Source organism: Saccopteryx leptura, chromosome 7 (assembly GCF_036850995.1).
Source record: "Saccopteryx leptura isolate mSacLep1 chromosome 7, mSacLep1_pri_phased_curated, whole genome shotgun sequence".
NCBI classification, from domain to species: Eukaryota; Metazoa; Chordata; class Mammalia; order Chiroptera; family Emballonuridae; genus Saccopteryx; species Saccopteryx leptura.
Window position 1 is genome coordinate 121068597 of NC_089509.1, and position 6645 is coordinate 121075241.

At 47.7% G+C, this 6645-nt stretch overlaps 1 protein-coding gene across 1 annotated transcript in view; it reads right to left on the reverse strand.

The window, feature by feature from the left end:
* HDLBP (high density lipoprotein binding protein) overlaps positions 1–6509 on the reverse strand; it is an 83992-nt gene extending 77483 nt beyond the window's left edge. The window contains exon 1 of the mRNA XM_066345838.1: positions 6371–6509. The gene's annotated coding sequence lies outside the window, so the exon portion shown is untranslated. The remainder of the gene's footprint in view (positions 1–6370) is intronic.
* Positions 6510–6645: the final 136 nt, after the last annotated feature.

Below are 6645 nucleotides of genomic sequence, written 5' to 3' on the forward strand. Positions count from 1 at the left end.
TTTATCTAAGATGTTTCTTGGATATATTAATACACTGTGTAAATAAAAGAAGGATCAAAATAATGTATTGTTTCACCACTTGCTACTCTCATTTCCATTAAAAAATTGCATGCCGCTGTCTTTCCAAGTTTTACATACAGAGTGACCTGTCTGTGATCACAAACACTGCTGAAGACTATCCTATGCCCACTTGAAGCTGTACCCCCACCACAGGGCAGTTTTAGAATTGCAATCTCATGAGGGGTGCATGGACAGGCACTGTCAAGGCAGCACCCCAACAAGCTACAGTGTCCACACTCCACAACATTCACATGTACCTTATCCTCACCTGACCCATCACCCTCGATAACTAAAATGGTCAGGCTTATTTTTCCTGATCTGTAGGAAAAAATGACTTTTTAAAGACTTTTATTTATTGATTTTAAAGAGAAGAGAGAGAGAGAGAGCGTGCGAGAGAGAAAGGTGGGGAGTGGGGAGCATCAACTTGTAGTTGCTTTTTGTATGTGCCCTGACTTGGCAAGCTCAGGGCATCAAGCCGGGGACTCTTACCCACTGAGCCACCACAGGTCAGGCTGTAGGGAAGTATGATTTTAATGCCAATCCTTGGATCTTCAGTGAAATGGAAATCTTGCTTTGCTCACTGGCCATCTGAATTTCTTAACTGTGAAGACTAACCTAGTCACACCTCGGACCCGTTTTCTGCCAGGGTGTTGCAGCACGTTAAGATGAAGCAAAATCCACAGCTGGGCTAAAGAAAGAAGCAAAGAACAAAAGGAACTACAAACATCAGTGAATCTCAATTTGTAAGCTAAAAAGAACACGGCTAAGGCACCAGGCAGGAGTGGTAAGAACATGCTGTCAGAAAGGACAGGCTCTGTCTCTCCTGCCCTGTCCAAAGGCTCTGGTTCTTCTCAGGAAAGGGAAACACCATCTACGGGCTGGGAACACCTGTTTCAATGGCTGGTGAACCCTTTCTAAAGGAAGGAAGTCCTTCCATTGTTGCTGTTAAAACATTGTAGCCTTCTCCCTCCCATAGCCCCCTGAACACAGGCAGCCAAGCAAGAGGCTGGGAGGTATTTCTCTGGATAATCTGAAGAGACCCCCCCCCCCAAAAAAAAGCTGACTGGACGTTTCAAGGAAATGGCCCTGCCAGGTAGGTGCCCCTAGAGTGAGGCCGAGTTGGCCAGCCTAGCCACAGGCTCGGAGGCCCTCTGACAAGTGAGCAGGCCGGAGGCCACCACCAGATAGCCCAGAAAAGGCTCTGGTATGAAAGGCAAAACCCCCAAACAAACAAAAAGCAGCCTGAAGGAAACAATGACTTCACGGAAAAGAGAACTTTAAAACTCACTCGTCCTCAGATAAGGAGATAAACACATCCAAGAAAAAAACCGGAGATTACACAAGAGGAAGAGAAAGCTCTTTGAAACAGGACGACAAAAACTCAACAGAAAGTCTGCGGATAAAGCTGAAAATGTCTTCCAGGAAGAAAACGGAATCTCAGAAAATCAGTGTCAGTCTATGAGCTCTAACAGTTTCATTCCAGAAAGAGAACGGAAAGGAAAAATGCCCAGCATTGAGAAACAGGAGTTACCAGGTACAGGGGCCCAAATGTGGGCAAGATGTTTGATAAAAACAAATTCCAAGGGATCATCGCACCGAGTACTCTTCAATCTCAGAGAGAGAAAATCCTTCCAGCTGAAAGAACAGCCACCTCTGAAGGCGTCAGCAGTAACACTGGAAGGCAGGGGACGAAGGAACGCAATGGTGCCCAGGCCTCATTCAGGGACAAGGGGAGAAGAGAGCTCTTTCAGACATGCAGAGTCTCCAAACTTGACCTCTGTGCACTTCTTCCTACGCAACTCCTTGAGGAACTGCTTCACCAAAATGAGAGAAAAAAAAAAAAAAAAGTCGAGGAAGAGAAAGAAAAACATGGGTTCCAGGAAACACAATAGGGGTGGGTGAGGGCGTCAGGGAGAGTTCAGCAGGTCGGAAGTCTGGGACATATTTATTTACGATAAGATTAATAAAAAATGTAATTTCATCAGATAAAAAGAGATTTAGACAACTGATGAATCTGGCGTTGAGTTTTAGTGACAAACACACAGAAAAGCAAGCAAACAAAAACAAGACTCTTGCCTGACCTGTGGTGGCGCAGTGGATATAAAGCGTTGACCTGGAAATGCTGAGGTCGCCGGTTTGAAACCCTGGGCTTGCCTGGTCAAGGCACATATGGGAGTTGATGCTTCCAGCTCCTCCCCATTTCTCTCTCTCCCTCTCTCTCTCCCTCTCTCTGTCCTCTCTAAAAATGAATAAATAAAAAAATAAAAAAAAGACTCTTAAGAACTTCATAGAAAGTAAAAACTTATCCAGGAAAGAAAAAGAGATCCCAATCACATTTGACCTAGCTGCGAATGATACTATGTAGTCATAATCAATAAATACCGAACTGACCAAATTAACGCTGCACCTGCTTTGGTAGACAAGGATTTGTCTGCATCGCAAAGGCAGAAGGGTTAAAAAACAAAAAAAACCTAGAAACTTGGTATCTACTCTCAGAGTCAAGTGAAGACTATGTGTGAAACGGGAGGGAAGAGACATAGCTACTGTCTATGCTGTTTGGAGGTGGCAGCAAAGACCAAGGGAACCAGCTGGGAGCACACGTGGGTGCTCTCAGGGGAGGAAATTCAGTTTTCCCTCACAAGCCTTCCTAGATGTACTTGACTTCTAAAAACTACACAAAGATACATCCTTGACTTGAAGTGAGATCAATTTTTAATTTTAAAATTCATATAAATGACAATAAAATGTATTAAGGGAGTATATACACAGTATATTGTTATCAGATTGATGGCAAGCACCTAGATGACTAACCACACGATGCCCAGACAAGCCTGAGACAACACGTCTGGCTTGTCCTTAATGGTATTCGAGGAACTTTAGCATGCCTGATAAAACGACAGCCTGCTAGGAATGTCACTTCCAACATGTCTCCGATTTAAGAAAGGAAATCTTGCTTAGCCCAAAATAACTTGTATGATCAACTTTTAAAGTGTTACACCCATGAAAAGAGCTTAATTCTTTTCTTGGGTTTTCAAATGGTGAATGCAGCTGATGCTTCTGTAAGGGAAAGGGCATCCGACACACCGGTTCTCTGGCTGCTTTCCCACTTGGGCAGAAACTCTGACATCTATCTTGGACATTCTGCAGCCCTAACTCCGCAACTGAGAACCCAGCTGCGTACTATTTCTTCCAGGAACTTGCTTATCTCTTAATAGAAATATGCAAATATGATCTTAAGTACGATCATTAGCCCTGTGCGCTAAAGAGGTGATCTCAACATAGGGGGAAATAAAAGTAGGTTGACAGTTGTTCATACGCAAAATAATACAATAATTAATAGATAATAATACAAGAATAAACTGTTCCATGTGCTCACAACTGTAAACCTATTTTTGTCCCACCTGGTATAAGCACCACTTGGTGCTCCAGAGTGTGTTCTCTGCTCACTTGGTCAACGAGTTCAGTTTCAGTGGGGAAGCATTCATGGAGAATCTACCTGATCCACTGTAACTAAAGGTCACAAGTCATCCTGGCAGACAGTGTGTGATCACCTGAAACCCTGTCCCAGTCAGAATGCCTCAGACAGGACTGACAAGGACAAGAAGTCCTTCGTAACAGGATCTCGGCAAGCCCTTCACCTTTTCAGAGATCAGCAATGTACCAAATTCTCCAGCTCTGGTCCACACGTGCCCAGCTACAGCTGTCACACGTCCCCTTTGCATTATCTTTCTTGCCTACAACAGCCCATCCTGTGACTCTACCTGGAAAAGCTCGTCTTCATCCTCTAAACCTCAGTTCAGAAACCATATTGTTTGTGAAGACTTTTCAACAGGTAATCCCTGCCCCCTCTTCCCTCTATCCAAATGTTGGACGTACCTCCATTACTGCACTTAGACCACTGTAATGTAATTATCCCTTAACTAGTAAAACCTCCACACTAGTCCATAAACTGCTTGGGGGGGGGGGGGAGTCTGTATCTTCTTTATCTTTGCATCCCCAGGTCTCTTGGTGTCTGGCACACAGCAATTCCCAGTGTTTCTTTTTTTAAAAATTTTTATTTAATGATTTTAGAGGAGGGGTAAGGGAAAGGGAGAGGGGAAAGAGAAAAAGAAACATCAATTTGTTTGTTGTTCCTTCCACTTACTTATGCATTCATTGGTTGACTCTTGTATGTGCCCTGACCAGGGATTGAACCCATAACCTTGGCATATCAGGACAATGTTCTAACCCCGGGGTCCCCAAACTTTTTACACAGGGGGCCAGCTCACTGTCCCTCAGACTGTTGGAGGGCCGGACTATAAAAAAAAAAAAATGAACAAATTTCTATGCACACTGCACATATCTTTAAAGTAAAAAAAAACAACGGGGAACGATACAATATTTAAAATAAAGAACAAGTAAATTTAAATCAACTGACCAGTATTTCAATGGGAACTATGCTCCTCTCACTGACCACCAATGAAAGAGGTGCCCCTTCCGAAGTGCAGTGGGCCGGATAAATGGCCTCAGGGGGCCGCATGCAGCCTGCAGGCTGTAGTTTGGGGACCCCTGCTCTAACCAGTTGAGCTACCCAGCCAGGGCCCCAATAAATATTTCTTGAACTGAACTGTTGAAGAAGTGAAGTTTTGAGGCTGAAGTCAATCAGAAGCCCCAAACAACAAAACCAAAGGAAAAAAAAATACTTCATGATTCAGGAAGAAATTCTCCCATCAGGCTGCTGAGAAGAAGGGGCCTCGCGGGGCTGCAGAATGTAGGCTCAATGCTCTAATCAATGTTAATTAACTTGATTAGAGAGATGATTAGTCAAGCCTTCAAACACTGCATGGCACAGAGCTGAACTAATGGCAGCTACAGGAAAGTTCAAACCTCATTGTTAATTATTTAACTGGCTTTCCAGTGCTGTCCCCCAAGGCTTGAGGGGTATGCTCTGTTTTCTCCAAACCTAAAACTCTTAGGACAAGTCGCTGTTTCAGACCCAAAGAATTCGGAAGTCACATGAAAGAAGCCATCCTAAACCAAATACCTCCTTAACTGCTTTAAACATTGCTTCCAAGCACCCTAACATTAAACGTCCTTAATGAGTTCAGCTGGAGGTGCGTGGCGTCTTCACAGGAGCAATAGGCCTCCTCCCGTTTCATCCATCACCCCAAGTCGGAATATCAGGCAGCGGCCTCAGACAGAATCCTGACTGTAACACCTCATCTTAATAGGGCCTTAGGAAAATTACCTGCCAAGAAGAGTAAGAATCTTTATGCTGGCCCCAAACACAGGGAAGTCATTGCCTGGAAGTTGGGGTAGCCATGAAACAGAGGACCCACAAGAAAACCCAGAAAACCCAAGGGCCAGTCACCCGTGTTCCTGAAGATGTTTCATTTGACCAGAAGCATCGCTTCATTAATAACACGGGTCGACATTTTCCTTTGGTTTTAGATGGTATCCACACTCCGACCCTCCCGTTCTCTAAGTCAGGTGGGAGGGGAGATTTGGCAGCTGGCCCTGAGTACCTAACTAAGCACTTTCCCCCAAAACGTGCCCTCGGGAACCGCCAGCGTCAGGAGCTGCTCCAGGTTCTCCAGACAGTGTTTCCTTGGCCTGGGGGAATCTACAAAAGGCTCCCCGTGCCAGAGCACCTGAGCTGGGCCTCCAAGACAGTGTCGGAAGGCTGCGGGGCCCGCAGGCCGCGGGGAGGGAGGAGGGACACCCCGGGAAGAGCAGGGGGCAGCGTTGCTCCCGTCCCGACCCCAGCCGGGCATGTCCCCCACCCCACCACCCCACCGTCCCCGAACCGCGAGGTCACATTAGGTCTCGGAGTGCCCCCCACCCAGGTCTCCCCTGACGACCCCAAACCGCAAGAAGAAAGCGAGGGGTGCGCCCGCCCGGGCCTCTACCCTAGCACCGCCCCCGCCCCAGGGCCCAGCTCCCAGCTCCAGGAGCACGAAGGCCACGTCCCCTGGGACGGGTGCCCGACTCTATGGTCCGCGCACAAGCCGGCCGACCCACGTGACCTGCGGCAGCCAATCGAGGAGAGTCCTCTGATCATCGAGATGACGGCGGGCCGGGGCTAGAGCAGCCCTGCGCGTCCGCTTGCCCTCCCCTTCCCGGCCCCGCTCCAGCGCTGCCAGCTCGGTGCTGCCGCCATCTTCCTGGAGGAGAGGGCCAGAAGCGACGGTACTCCTCTCTTCGGTTGCTCCGCACTCTTACCGCCACCTGTCCTCCCCCGACTGCCTCTCTTCTTGGCAGTTACTTAGCTCCTTCTAAAGAAATTTCCTTCCCCCCACTCTAGTGACCCACAGGCGAAGAATCACATTACCTGTTCCAGTCTTATTAGCGTAAGGAAATCAGGCTTACAAGGTGGGAACTGTGGCGAAACAGGGACAAGCCGCCATCTTGGTAAAGGAGAAGAGGCTACGCTTGACCTCCCCCCCACCCCCCAGCGTCTATATGGCCAACCGCCGTGGGAGGGGCACGGCGCGTGCGCAGAGGTGGAAAACGCTGACGAGTTGGCGCCTGCGCACTCAGAAGTCGGAGCCGAGGGGAGGGGGGAAGGGAGCGTAGGAAGGACAGGTCGCGCGGAGGCGAGGAAAG